This window comes from Phocoena sinus, chromosome 10 (genome assembly GCF_008692025.1).
Source record: "Phocoena sinus isolate mPhoSin1 chromosome 10, mPhoSin1.pri, whole genome shotgun sequence".
Lineage (NCBI taxonomy): Eukaryota > Metazoa > Chordata > Mammalia > Artiodactyla > Phocoenidae > Phocoena > Phocoena sinus.
In genome coordinates, this window is record NC_045772.1 from 32706698 (window position 1) to 32716178 (window position 9481).

A 9481-nucleotide genomic window follows, 5' to 3' on the forward strand; every position below is an offset into this window, starting at 1 on the left:
TATGTATTGAGGTGCTCCTATGTTGGGTGCATAAATATTTACAATTGTTATATCTTCTTCTTGGATCGATCCCTTGATCATTATGTAGTGTCCTTCTTTGTCCCTTTTAATAGTCCTTATTTTAAAGTCTATTTTGTCTGATATGAGAATTGCTACTCCAGCTTTCTTTTGGTTTCCATTTGCATGGAATATCTTTTTCCATCCCCTTACTTTCAGTCTGTATGTGTCTCTAGTTCTGAAGTGGGTCTCTTGTAGACAGCATATATAAGGGTCTTGTTTTTGTATCCATTCAGCCAATCTGTGTCTTTTGGTGGGAGCATTTAGTCCATTTACATTTAAGGTAATTATCGATATGTATGTTCCTATTTCCATTTTATATATTGTTTTGGGTTCGCTACTATAGGTCATTTCCTTCTCTTGTGTTTCGTGTCTAGAGAAGTTCCTTTAGCATTTGTTGTAAAGCTGGTTTGGTGGTGCTGAACTCTCTCAGCTTTTGCTTGTCTGTAAAGGTTTTAATTTCTCCATCAAATGTGAATGAGATCCTTGCTGGGTAGAGTAGTCTTGGTTGCAGGCTATTCTCCTTCAGCACTTTCAGTATGTCCTGCCACTCCCTTCTGGCTTGTAGGGTTTCTGCTGAGAGATCAGCTGTTAACCTTATGGGGATTCCCTTGTGTGTTATTTGTTGTTTTTCCCTTGCTGCTTTTAATATGTTTTCTTTGTATTTAATTTTTGACAGTTTGATTAATATGTGTCTTGGCGTGTTTCTCCTTGTATTTATCCTGTATGGGACCCTCTGTGCTTCCTGGACTTGATTAACTATTTCCTTTCCCATATTAGGGAAGTTTTCAACTATAATCTCTTCAAATATTTTCTCAGTCCCTTTCTTTCTTTCTTCTTCTTCTGGAACCCCTATAATTCGAATGTTGGTGCGTTTCATGTTGTCCCAGAGGTCTCTGAGACTGTCCTCAGTTCTTTTCATTCTTTTTTCTTTATTCTGCTCTGCAGTAGTTATTTCCACTACTTTATCTTCCAGGTCACTTATCCGTTCTTCTGCCTCAGTTATTCTGCTATTGGTCCTATCTAGAGTGATTTTAATTTCATTTATTGCATTGTTCATCGTTGCTTGTTTCATCTTTAGTTCTTGTAGGTCCTTGTTAACTGTTTCTTGCATTTTGTCCATTCTACTTCCAAGATTTCGGATCATCCTTACTATCATTATTCTGAATTCTTTTTCAGGTAGATTGCCTATTTCCTCTTCATTTGTTAGGTCTGGTGGGTTTTTATCTTGCTCCTTCATCTGCTGTGTGTTTTTCTGTCTTCTCATTTTGCTTATCTTACTGTGTTTGGGGTCTCCTTTTTGCAGGCTGCAGGTTCGTAGTTCCCGTTGTTTTTGATGTCTGTCTCCAGTGGCTAAGGTTGTTTCAGTGGGTTGTGTAGGCTTCCTGGTGGAGGGGACTAGTGCCTGTGTTGTGCTGGATGAGGCTGGATCTTGTCTCTCTAGTGGGCAGGTTCACGTCTGGTGGTGTGTTTTGGGGTGTCTGTGGCCTTATTATGATTTTAGGCAGCCTCTCTGCTAATGGGTGGGGTTGTGTTCCTGTTTTGCTAGTTGTTTGGCATAGGTTGTCCAGCACTGTGGCTTGCTGGTCGTTGAGTGAAGCTGGGTGCTGGTGTTAAGATGGAGGTCTCTGGGATATTTCCACCGTTTAATATTATGTGGAGCTGGGAGGTCTCTTGTTGACCAGTGTCCTGAAGTTGGCTCTCCTACCTCAGAGGCAGAGCCCTGACTCCTGGCTGGAGCACCAAGAGCCTTTCATCCACACAGCTCAGAATAAAAGGGAGAAAAAGTAGGGAGAATTAATAGAAGTATGAGTAAAGAAAGAAGGAAAGGAGGAAAGGAAGGAAGGAAGAAAGAAGCAAAGAAGGAAAGAAAGGAGGGAGGGAGGGAGGGAGGGAGGAAGGAAGGAGGGAAAGAAGGAAAAAAGACAGAAAGAAAGATGATACAGTAAAAATAAAATAAAGTATAATATAGTTATTGAATTAAAAAATATTTAGAAAAAAAAAAAAAAGGGACGGATAGAACCTTAGGACAAATGTTGGAAGCAAAGCTATACAGAGAAAATCTTACACAGAAGCATACACATACACCTTCACAAAAAGAGGTAAAGGGGGAAAAATCATAAATCCTGCTCCCTGAGACCACCTCCTCAATTTGGGGTGATTCGTTGTCTAAAGGAGGGAAGGAAGGAAGGAAAGAAAGAACGAAGGTAAAGTATAATAAAGTTATTACAATTAAACTTAATTATTAAGAAAAAGAATTTTTAAAAAAAAGTCATGGACGGATAGAGCCCTAGGACAAATGGTGGAAGCAAGAGTATACAGACAGGATCTCACACAGAAGCATACACGTACACATTCACAAAAAGAGGAAAAGGGAAAAAAATCATAGATCTCGCTCCTAAATTCCACCTCTTCAATTTGGGATCATTCCTTGTCTATTCAGGTATTCCACAGATGCAGGGTATATCAAGTTGATTGTGGAGCTTTAATCCGCTGCTTCTGTGGCTGCTGGGAGAGATTTCCCTTTCTCTTCTTTGTTCTCACAGCTCACAGGAGCTCAGCTTTGGATTTGGCCCTGCCTCTGCGTGTAGGTCGCTGGAGGGCGTCTTTTTTTTCGCTCAGACAGGACGGGGTTAAAGGAGCCGCTGATTCGGGGCCTCCGGCTCACTCAGGCCGGGGGTTGAGGGATGGGGGTAGGAGGGGCACTACGTGCGGGGCGGGCCTGTGGCTGCAGAGGCAGCGTGACGTTGCGGCAGAGGCCGGCGTGATGTTGCACCAGCGTGAGACCCGCCGTGCGCACTCCCAGGGAAGTTGTCCCTGGATCCCGGGAACCTGGCAGTGGCGGGCTGCACAGGCTCCGCGGAAGAGGGGTGTGGAGAGTGACCTGTGCTCGCACACAGGCCCCTTGGTGGCGGCAGCAGCAGCCTTAGCGTCTCCCGCCCGTCTCTGGGGTCCGCGGTTTTAGCCGCGGCTCGCGCCCGTCTCTGGGGTTTGCGCTTTCAGCCGCGGCTCGCGCCCGTCTCGGGGGCTCGCGCCCTCAGCCGCGGCTCGCGCCCGTCTCTGGGGTTCGCGCTTTTAGCCGCGGCTCGCGCCCGTCTCTGGAGTTCCTTTAAGCAGCGCTCTTAAACCCCTCTCCTCGCACACCAGGAAACAAAGAGGGAAGAAAAAGTCTCTTGCCTCTTCGGCCGGTGCAGGCTTTTCCCCGAACTCCCTCCCGGCTAGTCGTGGTGCACTAACCCCTTCAGGCTATGTTCAAGCCGCCAACCCCAGTCCTCTCCCTGAGCTCCGTCCAAAACCAAAACCCGAGCCTCAGCTCGCAGCCCCGCCCGCCCCGGCGGGTGAGCAGACAAGCCACTCGGGCTGGTGAGTGCCGGTCAGCACCGATCGTCTGTGCAGGAATCTCCCCGCTTTGCCCTCCGCACCCGTCGCTGTGCACTACTCCGCGGTCCCGAAACTCCCACCTCTGCCTCCCGCAGTCTCCGCCCGCGGAGGGGCTTCCTAGTGTGTGGAAACTTTTCCTCCTTCACAGCTCCCTCCCACTGGTGCAGGTGCCGTCCTTATTCTTTTGTCTCTGTTTTTTCTTTTGCCCTACCCAGTTACGTGGGGAGTTTCTTGCCTTTTGGGAGGTCTGAGGTCTTCTGCCAGCCTTCAGTAGGAGTTCTGTAGGAGTTGTTCCACGTGTGGATGTATTTCTGGTGTGTCCGTGGGGAGGAAGGCGATCTCCGCGTCTTACTCTTCCGCCATCTTCAAGGTCCCCCTCGAGATCTGCATTCTTAACACATACTTTGCTCTTAACTCATTTTCCTATCTTGGCCTTGCTTTTTCTTGCTTCCTTGTCCATAAAGTGTGGGATGGAGGTTGGAGGTTGAAAAGAATTAGTACACTGATATTCACACTCTACTCCTATATGGAACTGTTGGCCTGTGACATAAACAAATTTTCTGTTCCTAAAATCAAATGGTAGAAATCTTTTTCCAGTTTACAGGAAGTGAGTGGTAAAAGTTAAATTGGGATATTTTTCTTAATGTAAAACTTTCTCTCATAAAATTTTTCTTAATCCTTTAGAACCAGAAACCTCTTCTCTACTAATGAATACTAGCAGGTGATAAAATTAATTAGCAAATAGTAAATTGATACTAATTTGAACTGTAGAAAAGTGAAACACTAGAGAGCTCATGGTAACCTTATACATGTCATAATTCCTAGACTGTAGTAAACTCTGAGGAAAGATACTGTTATATTAATCACAATAACATTAGACCCAACCTATTAAATACTACAGAATAAAGAATAGTAGCATAAGTGGACTTATTAAATTACTAACTTTTTATTGTATAATAGTAATATTGCTAAGTCCTGGCTTCCGGTTCTGCAAATAAGGAGTTTGAAAGTCGCCACTCTGTCCTAACAACAAGTAAAAAGCTCAACAGACTGAAGAATCAATAACTCTTCTTGGATTCGTAAGAGAGGAAAGGACACAGGGCAAACTACTACCCCCCAAATTGGACATTCAAACAAGTTAATACAGGGAGGCATAGCTTACTGGAGCAGAGAATTGCAAGCAGAATGGGAAGCAATGTCTGGGTAGAAAAATCTGAACTGTAACTGGAAAATTGCTGGAGGCTCAGTGTGGACAGCTCAGAGAGTTAAAAACTCTTAGGGGACCTAGTCATCAAGAGGCCCCCACAAGAAGCAGCTATATGTTCTCTATTAAAAACCCACTTTAAGTATAAAGACACATATAGATTAAAAATAATTGGAAAGAGAAAAATATACTATACTAATGCTAATGAAAAAAAGTAGAAATAACTATCTTAATTTGAGACAGAGCAAACTTCAAAACAAAATTTATTAGGGATTAAGAAGGGTATTACATAATGGTAAAGGAGTCAATTCTCCAAGCAGACATGTGCCCCCAAAAAAGAGCATCAAACAATGTGAGGCAAAAACTGATAGAATTGCAAGGGGAAATATATTAATCCATTATGATAGTTGGAGAATTTAACACCCCTCTATCAGAAATGGACATATCCAGCAGGCAGAGAATCTGAGTGGAAATAGTTGAGCGCAAGAACATCATCAATCAACTGGATATATCTGACATCTATAAATTACATCATCCAACAATAGCAGAATACACATTCTTCTCAAGCTCACATGGGACATTCACCAAGCTAGGCTACATTATGAACCATAAAACAAATCTTAACAAATTAAAAAAAAAAAAAAGAAATCATATCTGCTCTCAGACCACAATGAAATTGAATTAGAAATCTATAATGTAAATACAAATAGAAAATCCCCCAATACAGGCATAACTTGGAGATATTTTTGGTTCTGTTCCAGATACCTGTAATTAAGCAAAATACTGCAATTAAGTGAGTCACACAAAACTTTTTGTTTCCCAGTGCATAGAAAAGTTATGTTTACACTATGCTATAGTCTAGTAAGTGTGCAACAGCATTATGTCTAAAAAGTACCTTAATTAAAAAGTACTCTTGCTAAAAAATGCTAGCCATCATCTGAGTCTTCTGCGAGTTGTAATGTTTTTGTGGGCAGAGGTTCTTGCCTTGATGTTGATGGCTGCTGACTGATCAGGGTGGTGGGTGCTGAAGGTGGCTGTGGCGATTTTAAAATAAGACAACAGTGAAGTTTGCTCTATTGACTCCTCTTTTAATGAACGATTTCTCTGTAGTAGCATGCAATGCTGTTTGATAGCATTATATACACAGTAGAGCTTCTTACAGAATCGGTGCCACTCTTCTTAAACCCTGCTGCTGCTTTATCACCTAAGTTTGTGTAATATTCTAAATCCCTTGTTGTCATTTTAACAATATTCACAGCATCTTCACCAGGAGTAGATTCTACTTCAAGACACCATTTTCCTTGCTCATCCATAAGAAGCAACTCCTGATCCGTTCAACTTTTATCACCACATTGTAGCAATTCAGTCTTCAGGTTCTACTTCTAATTCTAGTTTTCTTGCTATTTCCACCACCTCTGCAGTTACTTCCACACTGAAGTCTTGAGCCCCTCAAAATCATTCATGGGGGTTGAAATCAGCTTCTTCCAAACTCCTGTTAATGTTGATATTTGGACTTCTTCCCATGAATTACAAATGTTCTTAATGACATTTAGAATAGTGAATCATTTCCAGAAGCTTTTCAATTTACTTTGCCCAGATTCATCAGATGAATCCCTGTCTGTGACAATTATAGCCTTTAAAAATGTATTTCTTAAGTGATGAGGCTTGAAAGTCAAAATTGTTCCTTGATCCATGGCTGTAGAATGGATGTGGTGTTAGCAGGTGTGAAAACAACATGAATCTTATTGTACATGTCCATCAGAGCTCTTGAGTGACCAGGTGCATTGTAGATGAGAACTAATATTTTGAAAGAAACCTTTTCTTCTTAGCAGTAGTTCTCAACAGAGGGCCTAAAATATACAGTAAACCATTTTTTAAACACGTATACTGTTATCCAGGCTTTGCTGTTCCATTTATAGAGCAAGGCAGAGTCAATTTAGCATAATTCTGAAAGGCCCTAGGATTTTTAGAATGGTAAATGAGCATTGGTTTCCACTTAAAGTTATCATCTATATTGGCCCTAAAAACGAAGGTCAACCTGTCCTTTGAAGCTTTGAAGCAGGCATTGACTTTTCCTTTCTAGCTATGAAAGTCCTAGATGGCATCTTCTTCCAATATAAGGCTGTTTCATCTACATTGAAAACCTGTTATTCAGGGTAGCCACCTTCATTACTTATCTTAGCTAGATGTTCTGGATAATTTGCTGCAGCTTCTATATCAGCACTTGCTGCTTCACCTTGAACTTTTATGTTACGAAGAGGACTTCTTTCCTTAAACTTCATGAACCAACCCCTGCTAGTTTCAGACTTTTCTTCTGAACCTTCCTCATTGTGCTTAGCCTTCACAGAGCTGAAGAGAGCTAGAGCTTTGCTCTGGATTAGGTTTTCACTTAGGAAATGTTGAGGCTGCTTTTGTCTTCTATCCAGGGCACTTAAACTTTCTCTTTGTATACAATAAGATAGTTTTACTTTCTTATAATTCATGTGTTTACTGGAGTAGCACTTTTAATTTCTTTCAAGAACTTTTCCTTTGCATTCACAACTTGGCTGTTTGGCACAAGAGGCCTAGTTTTCAGCCTATCTTAGCTTCTGCCATACCTTCCTCACTAAGCCTAATAATTTCTAGCTTTTGATTTAAAGTGAGAGACATGTGACTCTTCCTTTCACTTGAATACTTCGAGGTCATTGTAGGGTATTAGTTGGCATAATTTCAATATTTTTGTGTTTTAAGAAATAGAGAGGCTCGGGACAATTGAGAGAAATGGGGAAATGGCTGGTCAGTGGAACAGTGAGAACACACACATTTATAGATTGTTTGCTGTCTTATATGAGTATGGATTGTGGCACTTCAAAACAATGACAGTAATAACATCAAAAATCACTGATCACAGATCACCAAAAATATAATAATAATAATGAAAAAAGTTTGAAATATTGCAAGAATTACCAAAATGTGACACAGAGACAGGAAGTGAGCAGATGCTGTTGGGAAAATGGTGCCAATAGACTTGGGGACTCAAGGTTGCCAAAAACCTTTAATTTGATAAAAGTACAATATCTGTGAAGCAAAATAAAGTGAAGTGCAATAAAATAAAGTATGCCTCTACATCGAGATTAAACAATAAACTTCTAAATAACACATGGACCAAAGAAGAAATCTCAAGAGAAACATCAAAATATTATGAGCTAAATGAAAATGAAAGCACACTTTATCAAAATATGTGGGATGCAGTGAAATCAGTGCTTAAAAGGAAATTTATGGCATTGAATGCATATATCAAAAAAGGAGAAAGATACAAAGTCAATCTAAGTTTTCTCCTTACAAAACTAGAATAAGAAAGATAAATTTAACATAAAATAAACAGAAGAAATAAATAATAAGAATTAGAACATAAGTCAATGAAAATGAAAACAGGAAATCAGTATAAAAAAATCACTGGGTGGTTTGTGACCACCTAGAATGGTGGGATAGGGAGGATGGGAGGGAGGGAGACGCAAGAGGGAAGAGATATGGGAACATATGTATATGTATAACTGATTCACTTTGTTATAAAGCAGAAACTAACACACCACTGTAAAGCAATTATACTCCAATAAAGATGTTAAAAAAAAAATCACTGAAACCAAAAGGGGTCTCTTTGAAAAAATCAATGCTAACTAAAAAAAAAAAAAGAGACAAATTGCTAATATCAGAAATGAAAGAGGGGACATCACTATAGATCCCATGGACATTAAAAGGATAGTAAATGAATAGTATGAACAATTTTACTCCCACAAATTTGATAACCTGAATGAAATGGATCAATTCCTTGAAAGATATAGTTTGTCAAAACTCACACAAGAAGAAATAGACAATCCAAATAGGCCTATGTCTGGAAAATAAATTGAATCCATAATTAATAACCTTCCAAGACAGAAAGTACAAGGCCCAGATGGGTTCCCTGGTGAATTCTATCAAACATTTAAGGAAGAAATTATATCAATTCTCTACAATCTCTTTCAGAGTGTAGAAATAGAGGGAATATGTCCTAACTCATTCTTTTGAGGCCAGTATTACCCTAATACGAAAACCAAAGACATTTTGAGAAGAGAAATCTACAGACCAAGATCTGTAATGAATATAGATGTAAAAATCTGCAACAAAATTTTAGCATATCAAATTCAGCAGTGTATAAAAAGATTTATATACCATGAGCAAGTAGGATTTATTCCAGGTATGCAAGGCCATTTTGGCATAAGGAATCAATTACTGTGATCCATCATATCAACCTGCTGAAAAAGAAAGATCACGTGACTATATTAGTAGATATAGCATTTTATTTATAGTGTCCGAAGAAGTAGAAACCACCCAAATATTCACCTACTAATGAATGCATAAACAAAATATAATGTGCCCATAAATGGAATATTATTAAGCAATAAAAGTAATAAACTACTGATACAAGGTACAACATGGATGGACCTTAAAATATTAGCTGAAGAAACCCAGTCACAAATATTCATATATTGTATGATTCCATTTGTATGAAATGTCCATATTAGGCTAGCCTATAGAGACCAGAATTAAATTAGTGGTTGCCTTAAAATGGGTGATTTGGGTGGGGTTGGGGAAAGTGGCTGCTAATGGATATGGAGTTTCTTTTGAGGATTGATGAAAATGTCCTACAATTAGATTGTCGTGATGGTTACACAACTCTGAATATACTAAAACCAATTTTAAATGGATGAGTTGTATGGTATGTGAATTATACCTCAATGATACTACTGAGAAAAGAAGGTATAAAATCCTAGGTTGGTCCTGCTGAGTGATGAGTTAGATAATTATTTCAAATTCATAAAA

The 9481-nt window shown here is 39.8% G+C and overlaps 1 pseudogene; it reads right to left on the minus strand.

The window, feature by feature from the left end:
* Positions 1-5568: 5568 nt before the first annotated feature.
* On the minus strand, positions 5569-7327 carry LOC116761147 (annotated as a pseudogene).
* Between the last annotated feature and the right edge of the window lie 2154 nt (positions 7328-9481).